Consider the following 16,312-nt stretch of genomic DNA (forward strand, 5'->3'; position numbering starts at 1 on the left):
AAAAAGGTAGAAACGCTACTTCTTAGTGTCTTCTTCGCAGGCCTTCTGCTTTCGAGGTTTAGATGAAACTGCTTGCGAAATGTGTTTGTTGTTGTGACCGTTATTCTTGAAAGCCTACATAGGTGGCTCAGTTCCTTTGGCAGGTTTTTGGCATCTGAGGCGGTTTCAATTCGATGTACCAAGGCCATCAGAACACAAAGTTTCTGTGTCGGGTGGTGGCTGCTGGTGGCGTGCAGATGCTGATCCGTGTGGATGGGCTTGCGGTAAACGCTGCGACCGAGAAACCCACTGGGCTTGCGGCGGACAACGACGTCATGGAACGGAAAGGAACCACCCTTCTCCATTTCTGTCGTGAATTTTGTGTCCGTGGACGTTGTTGGTGAGTTCTGGGTACTCTTCCGGCTTTTTATGTTCATAAGGCCTTTCGCGTTTTTGTCGTAAATATATACTCTTTTCTATTTATTTTGGTTTTGTTTTTGTTATTGCTCGCGTAATAACGCATATACGAAAAGAGCCGCGAAATACCTTTTAGTAATGCTGTGCCAAGAATTTCTTTATAATCATTAATTTTCAACAAAACAGAATATATTGGGTTCTTATTGTTCTGTATCTGGCTTTCTATTAAAGGAACATTTTTGGTTACTGTAACTCACTATAAAAAACATACCTTCCCTACTTTATAGTTATTGAAAATGAAAATTACTTTGTTATGAAATACTGATGTTACAGTTCGCAAAGATTGTTCAACATTTTGCAGTGGATTTTTGTTAAGCGTAAAACACCAATAATTACCACGACTAGCACAAGAACATGAGACTATTGTCGGAGAAAAATACGTTTTCACTATAAGGTTTGCCAGACCAGAACTAAGCACAACAAAATTCCTATTTTGTTACGAAGGTAAATTATCTCTTTTGTACTGTTAGCAATATATTATCAGCAGCCCGCGTCAACCTGCAAAACACATCATAAAATCTGCTGCTCTGCTCTGCAAGTCCGGAAGCTGAAAGAGATGATTTTATTTCACTATTACCTTCCCGCTTCTTTGCGGTATGATCGATTTCTTTTAATGCAGTTCGAATGCGCCGCGGCAGTGGCTTGTTCGTTCGTAGCGCAGCTCTGCACCACGGATAATATTTAAATAACTGAAAATGTCTTAAAAGGATGGGATAATAATTTAAGCAAGCTACTACAAATAATAAAGCAAGGTTTCATTAAATAACTCTATTCAAAACATTCAAATATGTTAACTTATCTACAATACACACCTTTTTTTAAAAATGAGTACGTAATGGCGTACATGGATTAACCATGACAAAAGAAGACTACGTTAGCATGTACAACTGCGACACAGGCTATCTTACTCCCGTAACTCCAAGAGGAAGACAAAGAAATTACTGTTCGTTCTGTATTCTTTATACTAGGGATATTTTTCATCTCTGTGTATGATATTTATCGTCTGTGCGGTTTCAGTACTCGCCGACACAGATATTATCTAAAATAAATAATAATAATAAAAAATACATAATTCCATACAATAACAGAATACGATGCACAATATTTTCTCTTTACTACAAAATATGTCTTTTGCTAAGGGACGTTACAGGCCATATGACGAAGATATCGTCAACGTGGCGACGAAAACAACTAGGTTTCACAGGAGCGGTGTTCCAGGCAATGTCCTGCTACACCAACAAGAAATGTAGATGATAAATGGGCATTCATTGGACAAATATATTATACTAGGACTGACATGTGATTACATTTTCACGCAATTTGGGTGTATAGATCCTGAGAAATCAGTACCCAGAACAACCACCTCTGGCCGTAATAACGGCCTTGATACGCCTGGGCATTGAGTCAAACAAAGCTTGGATGGCGTGTACAGGTACAGCTGCCCAAGCAGCTTCAACTCGGTACCACAGTTCATCAAGAGTACTGACTGGCGTATTATGACGAGCCAGTTGCTCTACCAACATTGACCAGACGTTTTCAGTTGGTGAGAGGTCTGGAGAATGTGCCGGCCGGGGCAGCAGTCGAACATTTTCTGTATCCAGAAAGGCCCGTACAGGACCTGCAACATGCGGTCGTGCATTATCATGCTGAAATGTAGGGTTTCGCAGGGATCGAATGAAGGGTAGAGCCACGGGTCGTAACACATCTGAAATGTAACGTCCACTGGTCAAAGTGCCGTCAATGCGAACAAGAGGTGACCTATACGTGTAACCAATGGTACCCCATACCATCACGCCGGGTGATACGCCAGTATGGCGATGACGAAAACACGCTTCCAATGTGCGTTCACCGCGATATCGCTAAACACGGATGCGACCATCATGATGGTGTAAACAGAACCTGGATTCATCCGAAAAAATTACGTTTTGCCATTCGTGCAACCAGGTTCGTCGTTGAGTACACCATCGCAGGCGCTCTCGTCTGTGATGCAGCGTCAAGGGTAACCGCAGCCATGGTCTCCGAGCTGATAGTCCATGCTGCTGCAAACGTCGTCGAACTGTTCGTGCAGATGGTTGTTGTCTTCCAAACGTCCCCATCTGTTGACTCAGGGATCGAGACATGGCTGCACGATCCGTTACAGCCATGCGGATAAGATGCCTGTCATCTCGACTGGTAGTGTTACGAGGCCGTTGGGATCCAGCACAGCGTTCCGTACTACCCTCCTGAACCCACCGATTCCATATTCTGCTAACAGTCATTGGATCTCGACCAACGCGAGCAGCAATGTCGCGATACGATAAATCGCAATCGCGATAGGCTACAATCCGACCTTTATCAAAGTCGTAAACGTGATGGTATGTATTTTTCCTCCTTACACGAGGCATCACAACAACGTTTCACCAGACAACGCCGGTCAACTGCTGTTTGTGTATGAGAAATCGGTTGGAAACTTTCCTCATGTCAGCACGTTGTAGGTGTCGTCACCGGCGCCAACCTTGTGTGTATGCTCTGAAAAGCTAATCATTTGCTTATCACAGAATCTTCTTCCTGTCGGTTAAATTTCGCGTCTGTAGCACGTCATCTTCGTGGTGTAGCAATTTTAATGGCCAGTAGAGTATTTGAAAATTCTAGAAGCGTCAGGGCTGTAATTGACAAAATGCAGCGGGTAGCAGAAAGAATGCAATATTGCCAGTTTCTCCTCAGTAGAACAAGACAAAAAACAGCTTCTCTTGTGTCTAAAGATTATGGCAGGTTTTAACGTAGTACAAAATCTAGAAATTATTACTAACGTAAAATGAAATTGTTAGTTCTCGTTTATCACCATAATTTGCACTTCAATTTTCTTGCCTTTACTTCCAAGCACGAATTACATTAATATACAGTGGAGTCGATTTCAGACAGTTCTCAGATGTTGTACTCATGGCATTTGCATAAATATAATTTTATTGTTTCAGTTTCATCATAAAACGGATTCATTTGAGGACACAACTTTGTACACATCACAGCAAACGTTTAACAGAAACACGATTAAAATTCTTGCCATCTTTGTTTCCACAAATTTTATGATCACCGCCATGGCCTCATCAGACGTCCCTTTAGGCGAAATTCTCTACGGCGGTCAAGTGGTCATTCGTTTCGTCCTTCTTTAACAATAAATTATAAACAGGCATAGTTCATTTCTTACCCGGCAGTTGTTTTGCACTGCATTACCTGAAAGAAAGAAAAAGAAGTGTTTGTTTTGATCATTCAAAGCAAACTTAATACGTAATTTCATTAAATATCGACTCGTAGAAATAACTAATGAATCAATCAAGTGCAAAGCACTTTAGTAACTTTGATCGTTAGAAATGGAAAGCTGATATCTCTTAAACTATAAAAACTTTTTAGTACAGGAGTAGCAATTCAAAACGACTATAGTTTCACTCTTTATCCCAAAAACACAAATGGCACGAAACTATTACACTGTTACTAAACCATAGTAAATTTTACTACTCCATATGTTATTCAAAGGTAGTCATAATATACGAGTATAGTTCATCTACTAGTTAATTACAATCATGAGGTCACCAGTGGTACGTCACATATAAAATTAGTGCAAAATGTCGTGTGCTACAACCTTTACGGCAATATCAGATAAGCGGGAACCGTGAATTGGTACCAACTGCAATTGTAAATCTTACGAGGGTTTAGAAATCTAGGATCAAGACGCACATTTCAGTACTGTGAGTTAATTTTTTATGATACATGATACACTTTTAATGTGTGTCCATGCTACCAAACAGTTAAAAGTATGTTCCTTTCAATAAAAGGAAAAAAAAAAGTTTCAAACGCACGCGCGCGCGCACACACACACACACACACACACACGCACACACACACACACACACACACACACACACACACACACACACACACACACACTTCTACACATTTCTTTCTTAAATACATTTTTTCGTGAGCTCTTTTGAGTTTTCATTTGGCATCTTTCTACTTAATATTTCGCTTACGAACAGTTTCCCGTGATCACTCGTTACGAATGAAAATTTTGTTGCTATTTACACTTAAATTTGCAGTTACTAAAAATCACTAACAGGACCCACCTCGTAAATGTTTCTTTCAATCTCGATGTGTTATTAAATTTTTTAGTACACCGACAAACGATAGCAGCTAATTTCGTGTTCTGATAAATCTTTCGATAACTCCGGACATAATTTTACTTCTCAATTCAATGAATTTCTTAAGTGTTTCTTTCTGAAAATGAGCACACTCACTGTGTATAGTAAACAATTTCATTCTTATAATCCGACTAGAACAAGATACAGCCAAAACGAACGTACGAAGAAGGCGTTCATTTCAGAAATCTGAATGTTAGATTTTTCAAGCATACCTGGAATACAGAAAAACAGCTGTAACCAAACATTTAAAACACTGTTCCTAATATAAGTATGCGAATATCACTCCCTATTCCTATACTTTTGTATCAACAACGTACTGACAGAAATTATTTGCAGCGTTGTGTGACATGTGACAGCGTCAATGCCGACAAAATTTTTATATGAAAGCTATTCGTGTATATCAATCTCAATATCATTATAAAATAACGTTTATCAGCTATGTATTGATCTTTTTAACAACGGAAAATAATAATGACTCTTCACTTAGTCTTCTTATGTATAGACAAAGGGAGCAAAGTTTAAGAGGAAGTTGGACGGGGGCATAGATGCAGGAGTAAGTTAATAACCCTACACGCTTTTTTTCGAATTCAGACTGAACTCGTTCTTTACAAAGAAATTCCTTTCATATTTAGCGATACGCGGTTATTTCTCAAAAGTGGGCGAACCATAAAAAGAATAAAAATGTAAAACGAAATGAAAATAATGGGTAATTATCAACAAAAGCCTACAGAGTAGAACCAGAAAATATTACGACAGTGTCCTATTTGGTAAGTACCATCAATCAAGATTATTTCCTAGAGAGGAAATTAAATCTGACATTGATCTATTTATTTTAATGGTTTTAAGACTCTGTCGCTACAAACGCGGTGAAGGCAAAGATATAAGCGTATCTCGCGAAATGAAGTTGAGCCAACTTCCGAAACACGTCTTTGGCATAAATAAAGCTTGACCTATATGTGAAAAGGCTGGTGGCTGCGTTGCTGTAAGTAAAGAAATTAAATTTATGCTTGAAAATGGAATGGCGAACATAATTATTAGGTTTTCAAGTATTTAGTTCAACTCATAGGATATGATATTAAATTTAGATATGCCTCGTGGTGTTCTCTTTCTATAATGTGAGAAAGCACTGACAGTGACAAAGCAGATAGGGAAATGAATGCTGCGCTTGAAGCTCATTATTGTGATACACCACTTAAGAATTAAGTAAAAGATACGCTGTAACTTCGATCAAGCTATGGGAAGGGTTAAGAAAATAGGCTCAAGAAATGAAGACTTCGTCTAGAATCTCATTTGAAACATGCCGATTATCAGCTACCGCAGAAGACATAACACGTGGTGAAATATTTTCTGCACTCTTAGTAGGTAGCGGAATCAAAATTGTAGACGGTTTTTACAATTGTGTGAAACGGAACGTTCTCCACAAGAATTTATTTTCAGCATCACAGTGGCACAAGCCCTGACTACATGTGACACAGCGCGGGATGTGTATGGATAACGCGAAGTCGCATAATAATCTTTCGCGATATGTTGTTCAACCAAGCACGTTTGCGCACTTGATGATCAGAAACTGCACTCACCTCCCTCTGGAGATCAATAATTGGGGATGAAATTCCCTTCCATCGCACAGCCTCATTTCGGTTACCTGAGTTCCGCGAGCTTCAATATTACCGTGCGTCAGTGATCTTAGCTATTTGACAAGTAACAAGCATGTTTGGGTTCAAATGGCTCTGAGCACTATGGGACTTAACTTCTGAGGTCATCAGTCCCCTAGAACTTAGAACTACTTAAACCTAACTAACCTAAGGACATCACACACATCCATGCCGGAGGGAGGCAGGATTCGAACCTGCGACCGTAGTGGTCGTGCGGCTCCAGACTGTAGCACCTAGAACCGCTCGGCCACTCCGGCCGGCACATATTTGGGACCTTTATGTTCCGCAAATTCTCCTGTATTCCCTGTGTTGTGCTTATGAAACTACTGTTTCACTCTTTGCTAGCTGGCTGGGGCACAGATGCTAGCTAATAAGGAAAAAAACGACTGTTCTGTGTGTAATATATGAGAAGTAACTGTTCCCAGAATTTAAATTTCTTACAGATTGGCTTTGACAGTAATTCCAAAATTACTTTCTGAAACGATGCTGGCATATGCACGGAAATTACGTAATTTTTACTTGGTTTCAGAAAGAGTCCATTCCACCGTGCACAACTGTTACACATAAGGAGACAAAAAAGACATTGATCTGACTGCACCATTACAATTAAGTAAGGAAATTTTAACGTATAGTCAGCTTATGTGTGTACGTATTGAAACATTTCCAGGAGCAGATATGGACTCTGACCGCAATTTATTGGTTATGAACTGCAGATAAAAACAGAAGAAATTGCAAAAAAGTAAGATATGGGATTTGGATAAATTGGAAGAACCAGAGGTTGTTGAGAGTTTCAGAGGGAGCATTAGGGAACCATTGACAAGAACAGAGGGAAGGAATACAGCAGAAGAAGAATAAGCAGCTTTAAAAGATGAAATAGCGAAGGCAACAGAGAATCAAGTAGGTAAAGAGACGAGGGCAGTTAGAAATCCTTGGGTGACACGAGAGATATTAAATGTGATTGATTAAAGGAAAAAGCATAAAAATGCAGTAAATGAAGAAGGCGAAGAGGAATACAAACGTCTAAAAAATGAGAGCGACAGGAAGTGCAAAATGGCTAAGCAGCAATGACTACAGGATAAATGTAAGGATTTAGAAGCATATGTCACTAGGGGAACGACAGATACCCATAAAGGATAATTAAAGAGACCGTTGGAGAAAAGAGAAACATCTTTATGAATGTCAAGGCTCAGATAGAAAAGCACTCCTAAGCAAAAAAGAGAAAGCTGAAAGGTGTTAGAAGTATACAGGGGTTCTACACAACGGAGATGTGCTGGAGCGCAATGTTATGGAAATGGAAGAGGTCGTACATGAAGATGATATGGGGATAAGTGCGTGAAGAATTTGATACAGCACTGAAAGACCTAAGTCGAAACAACATTCCGTTAGAACTACTGATAGCTTTGGGAGAACCAACCACGATAATACTCTTCCATCTGGTGAGCAAAGTGTATGAGACAGGCGAAATGCCATTAGACTTCCAGAAGAATATAATAATTCCAACTCCAAAGAAAGTAGGTGGTGACAGGTGTGAAAATTACCCGACTCTCAGTTTAATAAGTCATGGTTGCAAAATACTAACACGAATTCTTTACAGAAGAATAGAGAGTAGAAGCTTTTGAAATGTGGTGCTACAGAAGAATGCTGAAGATCAAATGGGTAGATAACCTAACTAATGAGGAGGTACAGAACAGAATTGGGGAGAAAAGAAATTTGTGGCACAACCTGCCTAGAGGAAGGGATCGGTTAGTAGGACATATTGTGAGACATCATGGGGTTCACCAATTTAGAACTGGAGGGAAGTGCGACGGGGTAAAAATCGTAGAGGGAGACCAAGAGATGAATACAGTAAGCAGATTCAGAAGGACGTAGGTTACAGCAATTACTCGGAGATCAAGAGGGTTGCACAGGATAGAGTAGTACGGAGAGCTGCATCAAACCAATCTTCGGACTGAATATCTCAACAAACAACAATGAAACATAAGAAAAGATCCTCAGATTTTTAAATTTCCTCTTCCAAAGACGGATGAAACTGCAGATGCATCTGCCAATGAACCTATTCATGGAACTGAGAGCTACTATAAGAGAAAAATAGTCCTTAAGTTTTAAAATTTTGTACAGTGTAATTGTTCTCGGTCGGTTGTATTTGTATATTAGTGTATGTACAATGTCCTCGTCAGTGATGCAGGACTCACAGCTTGAAGAGGGAATTAATTGTAACAAATGTCTCGTTTTATTAGTTTCATGTGGCCCGTTCTTAGTCTGTTAATAGTGACGTGGGGTTTGTTACTGCACCGTCCAGTACCACGTACATTTGACGTTATGGTCCACATCTATTAACTTTGTCCATTCCCTTTTTGTTTGAATGACGAGCCTACTGCGAAAATCACTGTATGGTAGCGGTATGTCGGTGGAAAGTAGATGCTGCATTATTTTGGAAGTTGGTCCGCACATCTGTTGCCCGCAATTTTAACATATCCTGCTATTCATCGTACATGAACCAGGTGACGCAGTTCCCTTGCTCGATTGAGAATTCTCAGTATATTTTGTGCCGAAGGACTTACAGTTTTTCCTTCGGTTGCACTCGTCGAATCAGTATGTGTTAGTACTTTGTCGACTTTTAAGTCGACTACATAAAGAATAGCGTGATGAATCGCATACAATTCTGCGGTTAATATCAACGCTTCTGTTGACAACAGGAAAGATTGTGCACACTCTCATCACGATGAAATGCGGCTCCTGCAAAAACAGAATTCTTACGACTGTAGGACAAGACAAGACGTCGGCTTTAAACTATTGTAAGGGATAAGTTGGTTGGTTTGAGAAATTCTACAATAAAGTTTCAATAATAGCTCATAAATAAAATACTTTAAGTAGATGCAATGATGTTCTTTATTCAGATAAGTTACTTTTCCAAATATGTCTACAGTAATGACTATTTTATTCTTAAAAATTTGTGAGCGGGTGCTTAATATTGTTTACGTGCAAACTGAGTGCACTTAACGTGTGTTGGCACTGACTTACAACTGTGTAACTGAACTACGAAACCTATCAAAAATATAAATTTAAATCGTCCGAATGTTTCCGTTTATGACAGATTTGCATTAACAATTTTTGCAATAATGAAGTACAAAACTTCAAGAATTAATCTGTGATTCAGCACAATACAAAATTAATATTAACAACCACTTTACTGCAATAAGTAAAAAATACAAAAGGCGTTCAATGAGTAACGCAACACTTTTTTTTGAAAGCAGGTTGGCTTTATTCAGGATTCCATACAACATACCATTCTCCACCTTTTGTCTACAAAACTCTATCTTCCAACGTAATATCCGTCCAATGTGACTGCCTTAAGCCATCTTACAGGGAGGTCCTGTGCCCGCATGCTACCACTCTACTGACCGACGTCGGAGCCAATGTCTTGTTGCATCAATAAGCTCCCCATCATCCACGTACTGGTTCCCAAGGAGTGCATCCTTCATTGCACCACTTATGATTTTCTGTTAGGCGGCGAGGAACCAAGCGAACACACACCTTCGAACACCCCAAGTGGTGGACGGTTGTGCCTGCACTACCACCAGAGACGTCCAGTTGCTCAGCGAGGTGCTTCAAATCACATTCCAGCAATGCGAGAGTCTTAACTGTGTGCGGCCGGCCGGCACGTGGGAGACTGGACAAGTCTACGCGACCTTGTTACTTTGAACGACAGACGCCTCGCCCAACCATTCACCGCGCTTTTGTTCACTGTCAAGTCTCCATAAACATTCTGAAAGCGGCTGTGAAAGTCTGTGAAGCTCTGGTTTTCAGAGAACAGAAACTCTATGACAACAGCTCTCTGCTTGGAACGCATCTTCATTACAGACGCCATTTTGAAGGCTACGTAGAGAGCCGCCACCTTTCGGAACTTCAATTTTTTTTTTCCTTTATTGTATTTCAATTCCCCATCGTGGGCGGGCTGGCAGCAGCATATGCGCTGCTCTTCAGCCGAAAGACATAGAACAAACAATAGAAGACACTTAAAAATAACAAAGCAGAAGCTGGCCGAAGTAGCCGAGCGGTTCTAGGCGCTACAGTTTGGAACCGCGAGACCGCTACGGTCGCAGGTTCGAATCCTGCCTCGGGCATGGATGTGTGTGATGTCCTTAGGTTAGTTAGGTTTAAGTAGTTCTAAGTTCTAGGGAACTGATGACCTCAGCAGTTTAAGTCCCACAGTGCTCAGATCCATTTGATTTTGAACAAAGGAAAAAACATGGTGAACATAGATATAAAAAAGGAACATCATGGAAGACAACAGACAAAAATGAGGCGACTGTAAAATGGAGATAAAAAACCATAAAAAAGTAGCGCACACAAAAAACAACACACTGGGACAATTAAAAGAACACATGGCGCAGTATGACCGAAGCATAAAAGTATCGACGGACGGCGTAGCACATAACAAAACACTGACAGTAACACTACGTACAAGGCTAGCACACAATTAAAATCACACCTCTCGACGTACGGAGAAACAGCAGTAAACACAACACTGACGTGGAACACTGACGATGAGCAAAATGGAGGATCTGCCAGGCGCAAGAAGATGATGGAGAAGGGAAGAAGGGGGGAGGGGAAGAGAGGTTGAAGATGGGCGGGGGGCGCGCCGTAGAGGGCCAGGTGGGGGGAGGGACGTGAGAGGCAAAGAGGCAAGGATGTTGTGCTGGGTCTTGAGGGGGGGAAGAAAATCCTCTCTGAGAGAAGGAGGGGAAAAGGGGGCCCTGTTGAGGGGGGGGGGGGGCGGAACTTCAAGAAACTGTAGGGGATAAAGCGGGAATATTTCATGGTGTCCCACAATAAATTCCGAGAAAAAATGTTCTGTATTGCTTACTGAATGTCCCTCGTATTAAGGAGGGACCTGTCAGGTGAATTCACGTAAACTAAGGTAAATGGCACAACTTAATATTGTTTACTTGCTTAACTAAATATTCACATTTGCCTGTTTCGCAACGAAGCTCTTTCGCGTACGGCAACATACGAGTATACAGGTTTCTTATTTGAGCGGTAGTTATCTACATCATCAATACGTTCGTACAAATCGTCCCCGCGAAGGATTTTCCTGACACGAACACCACGTGCATTACCACTACCGGCAGCCATGTTTTTGGTACTTACTACTGTTCACATGCAGATAGCCTGACAAATTTCCCATGAATGTGGATCTGAAATTTGAGACAGAGTTGCCATCTATCGGTTTATCACAGAACTATCAACCAATAAGAAAGAAGCACACACCGTATCATGTTTTACGTGCAAGAACTCTGTTTCTCATCGATTGTCCCTTAACATTATTTTCAAAAAATGGTGAAATGGAAATCAGCAGTGCTGAGGAGGTATTAAAATAACGCTCGACTGTGGCCAGCATCATGATATGACGACAGTTCAGACAACAAACGTTATATCGGCGGACGATGGACCTGGCCATATTATTTAACACTGATATATAACGAATTTCATGCTTAAACAAACACTGACTGGTGAGAACACGCTTCTACATAGTTGTAATTATTGGCTAGCATGATTTCCATAAGATTAGTGTGAGAGTCATGGGAACTATGTATTTTTATTTGAAAATAATAAAGCATCTACAAACATCGCCGATGGGAAATTACTCTCTTATCTTGTTAGTATATTATTCATAGTGGTTTGAGGATACGCAGTCTGGAAAGAGGAGCGTGGAAGATAAAAAGCTATTACTGAGGGAGGCTTCCGCACGCAAGCGACGATGTCGGTATTAAAATGGCTTGGTCTCTCGTTCACGTTCCAAACTCCTCTATTAATCTCAGATTTAATCTTGTGTATCGGCTAGCAGAATAAATTTACGGTCTAAGTATTAGTAACACTGAGGTGAAGAAACTAGAAAGTTTTGAAATGTGACATGAAAAATTAAGGGAACAAGAAACCTTAAGTAAAAAGGGAAGAAAAAAGATGCGGACAGAAGTACACTGCGCGAGAGCCTCACTGAAAATTTCAAAGCACTCCGACGAGAGACGCTACGAAGAACACTCTGTGCATCGCAGTACTTTCAAAATCCCCAAAGTCTACATGTCAGCCACGAGAGTCAAATTACAGAAACTCCGGAATTCACAGAGGGGTTCCGACAAGTTTCCTTCCATTACCATCCATGAATGCAATAGAAAGGGGTGAAAACTATTCCTATGTAGTACGTATAGTTCTCTTCACAAGATTCGATGATTTGCGGAGCATACATATAGATTTTGTTTTCCTTTTTCTTCCAAATTTTCTCGTCTGCGGACCTTGAAAGTGACAAGTCACTCTCTTTCTGGTGGGAGGTATATAACATGTCGCCTGCAACAAAACGACTTGGTTCAAATGGCTCTGAGCACTATGGGACTTAACATCTGTGGTCATCAGTCCCCTAGAACTTAGAGCTACTTAAACCTAACTAACCTAAGGACATCACACACATCCATACCCGAGGTAGGATTCGAACCTGCGACCGTAGCGGGCACGGGGTTCCAGACTGAAGCGCCTAGAACCGCTCGGCCACACCGGCCGGCCTCAACGAATTGCTGAGACTATTTCGAAAAGAGATACGGTCTAAATTTAACGTCATATTCATAAAGTTCTGAATCGTCATGAAACGGGAAAATGTCAGACTTCCCTTGAAGTATGTTTTCAGTGAAAATGGAGCGCTACTTACGTACAGGCGTCTTTAATTCCTTCTGTGTTCTTTTTAACTGGCTGTGAATGTGCAAAACCAGAAATTCTTTTGCTTATTTATGGCGACTATTTCTTAGACGAATTTTGCGAAGGCAAAATGCGTTAATGCCTTTTCAGTGTGTACCTGTTTTTTTTTTCTCCAGAAGTTGTATTTATTAACTTCAAGGGCACTCCAAGGTCAACAAATTTTCTTACAACTAGTAAAGTTTTGGTTACGAGTACGAAATGAAAATCATCTCTCATTTTCCATGTTAAAGATGTGGACAGTCTCAATAGAGTGCTATTGGAATAATGTACATCTTAGGTTACAGTGATAAATATATACTGTGTATATTGATTCCGCCCTCTATTTTTGAACTGTGCACTTCAGAAAGCGATCCGCGAGTGGTGAAAAGAAATGCGTGACGAAGATGTTCGAAATGGAGTCAGGCTTGACTATCGAAACATTAATCTGACAGTTGACTGCCTTGCCTTTGCAGGTGAGCTCGCAATTTTTTTTTCAGTTTGTTAGACGCATCTACAGAACATATCAGTGAACTGACGACACAAGAAGCAATGTCGGAACTCCACATCTCCTTCGACGAAACTGAATTTATTACAATCATCAAGTCAATAAATAGAGTACTAGATGTGGACGTAGGGGAGATTCAACACATGGACAGGTTTAAATTTCTAGAAGAGCTTACACAGCAAAACACCTCCTAGAAAGAAGCCTTTGCATCAAGGATGAGAGAAATGGAAAAAAGTATGTCAACTAACCAAAGATGCCTACAATAAGTAGTCAGAATCAGTTATTAATAAAGGAAATGAAACTCCTGTTCGAGTCCGCGATAATTGTGAATAAAGCAGTCTAGATTGCTTACTAAGATTTCTTTATTTACTACAACCTTTTGCCTACTATCGTTATAACATATCAAAAAGCTCAGCTTAAGCAAAGGTTTTAGTACTGACACAGAATCTATTAAGTTCTAAACTTTCTCATATCTGCTGACGAAAGCATCCGAAACATCGTAATATATAAAGAAATTTTAATAAGTGATCTAGACGGGTTTATTCACATCGTATCAGTTGAATCCAAGATAAACGATTGCAGTCACACGACCGGAAGCACCAAATGCAACAGAATGCCTTGCTATGAACGAAAAAAAGGCTTTATCCAATTAGGGCAAGACAGATTTGGTGGAAAATCCTTGTCCCGATCAAAGAAAATATTTAATTTACAGGACGATGCAATCATTAACTCTATACAAATGCATAGAAGATTACAGACACCTTTCGCAGAATGAGGATTGTTTTCTACGGGCATAGTGTTCGTATGATTCCAAAAAGGTTGAGTAATCGGGTCTTCCGTTACCTCCTCAACAAGAAAACCAAGGAGGCGCAGTTCAGCGAAGTACAAGAAAATCTGCAGGGAGTTTGGGTAGCGCTGGAGGTAATGCATAAACCTATTCCACTTAAGAATAAAGTCCAATAGCAATTTAGTTTCCAAGAAGCAACGAAGGAACAGCACTCGAAATGAATGCGGGAATGCTGGCCTAAAGCTAAGGCCCAGGCGCAAGGAATAGAAAAAAGTGCGGTTGAAATAGCTTGATGTGGAGTGGTCAACACTAAAAGAAAAAGAAAGGATGAGTAGAGTGCATTTTGTCTTATAGCAATAATTGTGTTTCGCAAATCTGGACCTCCTCAAATTATATTTTCAGTATTTTACTATTTTTAATTGGCGGAGACAATGGAAATAAAATTTAAAGTAAATTGTCACCAAATTTATAGTATTTTTTGGAAGATTTATACACCCTCGTCTTTCTTTGAGCCAAGAGGTGTATGAGAGAACTTACAGATGTGTAATAAATTTAGCCGTTTGCCGTCTAATGTAACGCGCCATATACGAAACGAAAAAGAATCACGCCGGAATATAGCTCACGATGGAAGAACTGTAGAATCAAAAATAAAAACAACGATACTGCAAACGGCCACCCTGCCAAGCACCTTATTTAAACTCTGGGAGGTACTTACAGTAAAACGATCTCTCCAGGCCGCGCACGTGCTGCAGCAGACAGCAGCCCTGAAATACATCTACCCACCAGCGTGCTATGTGAGAGAAATATATTCGCGAGGCTGTGTGTGGGAGTCGTGGCTGCTGGGTTATCCCTGGTAGCGCGTCATGCGCGGCTGGAACATTCCCAGCAGCCACTGGGCCTGTTCTTTTCCGCTCCAGCTGCCTGGAACCTGGTGTTCGCTTCCAGCCTGAGTGCTTTGCTATCTTACATCTGCACGACCAGCGCTGTGCACTGACGCAACTACGGCGCACAGCGCCAAAGCGAACACCACCACCTAGATTAACAACAGACATCTTCCCTTCGAAAATCAGTGATCGCGCAAGGGCGTAGGCGTGAGTCAACATAAAATTTTCCTAGGTGTGGCACCGAGTATACCGTAAAAAATGGTGACCGAAGTAAAACAACTTTTCTTCCATCACTGCACTGGTCCTTCTGGGATTATTGGCGAAGTTAAGTGCTGTTGGGCTTGGCTAGAACTTGGATGGGTCACCGTCCGAGGCTGCCTTTGCTGTTGGCAAGCGAGGTGCACTCAACCCTTGCGACAGTTGAGGAGCTACTGGATTGAGAGATAGCGGCATCGGTCAACACATCCGACAACAGCCGGGAGAGCGGTGTGCTGACCACCTCCGTATCCGCAAACTGTGACGCCTAAGGGCTGAAGATGATACAGCGGGCGGTCGATACCGTTGGACCTTGCAGGCATTTTCGGGCGGTGTTTGTTTGTTTTTGCTACTGGTGTACTTGGTTGGCCAGGGCCGGTCATATTTCTTCATGGCCCTGTGGCGCAGGATTTTGGTGGGAGTGGTATTTGGCTGGGGGATGTGTAGGCGTAGCCTTCCAACCACATGCTTTGTTTTATTAACATCAGTTAGCAATGCCAGAGCGCCTACATAATTAAAGGAGGCAAACATTTGCTTTCTGTCTTCAGTTAACATATTTCAAAACGAAACAATAATTTAAGAAAACAACTACCCACCCCACAGTAAACCATAGGTATTATGAAAAGGCAAATATGTGCTGGTGCTTGTGCTTGAGCTTGTGTGTGTGTGTGTGTGTGTGTGTGTGTGTGTGTGTGTGTGTGTTCATGAATTTTTCATATCAAACGTCCCCTTAGAAAAATTTATGAATGACTGTGCTGATAAACCTCTTACATTATTTGCTTTTCAAACAGTTGAGCAGAACTGAACGTACTAAGACATTTCGCTCTTTACCTATTCTGATCAACACTAAACTGACACACAACATTTTTAGC

The 16,312-nt window shown here is 40.9% G+C and overlaps 1 protein-coding gene across 4 annotated transcripts in view; it reads right to left on the reverse strand.

Annotated features, from left to right (window-relative positions):
* The window catches only part of LOC124785083 (diacylglycerol lipase-beta-like), an 853,236-nt gene that overhangs the window by 339,560 nt on the left and 497,364 nt on the right, over positions 1-16,312 (reverse strand). Inside the window, exon 1 of one of the 4 annotated variants that reach the window (XM_047254153.1) lies at positions 3,641-3,661. The exons of the other annotated variants lie outside the window; for them this stretch is intronic. The gene's annotated coding sequence lies outside the window, so the exon portion shown is untranslated. Of the gene's footprint in view, positions 1-3,640; positions 3,662-16,312 lie in introns of those variants that run through there. 4 annotated transcript variants of the gene reach the window in all.

The sequence above is a fragment of the Schistocerca piceifrons genome, chromosome 1 (assembly GCF_021461385.2).
Source record: "Schistocerca piceifrons isolate TAMUIC-IGC-003096 chromosome 1, iqSchPice1.1, whole genome shotgun sequence".
NCBI classification, from domain to species: domain Eukaryota; kingdom Metazoa; phylum Arthropoda; class Insecta; order Orthoptera; family Acrididae; genus Schistocerca; species Schistocerca piceifrons.